This window comes from Nicotiana attenuata, unplaced genomic scaffold (genome assembly GCF_001879085.1).
Source record: "Nicotiana attenuata strain UT unplaced genomic scaffold, NIATTr2, whole genome shotgun sequence".
Classification (NCBI taxonomy): Eukaryota; Viridiplantae; Streptophyta; class Magnoliopsida; order Solanales; family Solanaceae; genus Nicotiana; species Nicotiana attenuata.
Genome location: NW_017678745.1, coordinates 9,541 through 10,851, shown reverse-complemented (window position 1 = coordinate 10,851; position 1,311 = coordinate 9,541).

Genomic DNA, 1,311 nt, shown 5'->3' with positions numbered 1-1,311 from the left:
ATTTTATCGAAAGCCTTTTGACATTCGGACGTCCACTTGATAGCCTCATCTTTCTTCAATAACTTGAATATGGGCTCACAGGTGGTAGTCAATTGAGCGATGAACCGACTGATATAGTTTAACCTGCCCAATAAACTCATCACCTCCTTCTTAGTTCTTGGAGGAGGTAAATCTCGAATGGCCTTTATCTTTGTTGGATCCAACTCAATACCTCTCCTGCTGACTATGAAACCCAAGAGCTTGCCCGATGGGACTCCGAAAGCACATTTAGCTGGATTCAACTTCAGATCATACTTGCGCAACCATTCAAAGAACTTTCTCAAATCTCGAACGTGATCGTTCTGAGTTCGTGACTTAACGATTACATCATCCACATACACCTCTATTTCTTGATGCATCATATCGTGGAAGATGGTGGTCATGGCCCTCATATAAGTTGCCCCAGCATTCTTCAGCCCAAACGGCATGACCCGATAACAGTAGGTTCCCCATGGTGTAGTGAAAGCTGTCTTTTCGGCGTCCTCTTCATCCATCAACACTTGGTGATATCCTGCGTAACAGTCCACGAAAGACTGTATTTCATGTTTGGCGCAGTTATCAACAAGGATGTGAATGTTAGGTAACGGGAAATTATCTTTGGGACTTGCCCTGTTCAAATCTCGGTAATCTACACACACCCGGGTTTTCCCGTCTTTCTTTGGTACTGGAACCACATTGGCCAACCACGTGGTGTATCGGACCACTCGAATTACCCTCGCCTTTAACTGTTTTGTGACTTCTTCTTTGATCTTATCACTGATATCAGTTTTGAACTTCCTTTGCTTTTGTTGTACTGGAGGACAATCGGGGTAGATCGGCAATTTGTGCACCACTAGGTCCATACTTAGTCCTGGCATGTCGTCATACGACCAAGCAAACACATCTTTAAATTCGAACAGGAGCTGAATTATTGCATCTCGAGTGTGTTGATCTGTGTGAATGCTTATTTTGGTTTCCCTTATTTCTTCGGCCGTTCCCAAATTAACCGGTTCAGTGTCATTCAGGTTTGGCTTAGGTTTGTTCTCAAATTGTTCCAATTCTCGGTTTATCTCCCTAAAAGCCTCTTCCTCATCATATCCCGGTTCTTGATTCATTATTTCACAATTAAACAGCGTGTTTGAGTCCGGGCATGGAGTCCGCAAGCATGTCATGTTATTTAAAGCTGCATTATTATAACTGAAAAGAAAAGATGAAAAAGGAAAAACAATCCAAATTAGAAAGAAAAGAAAGATGGACGATGAAATATTGATTTCATTCTTGGAATTGGAAAGT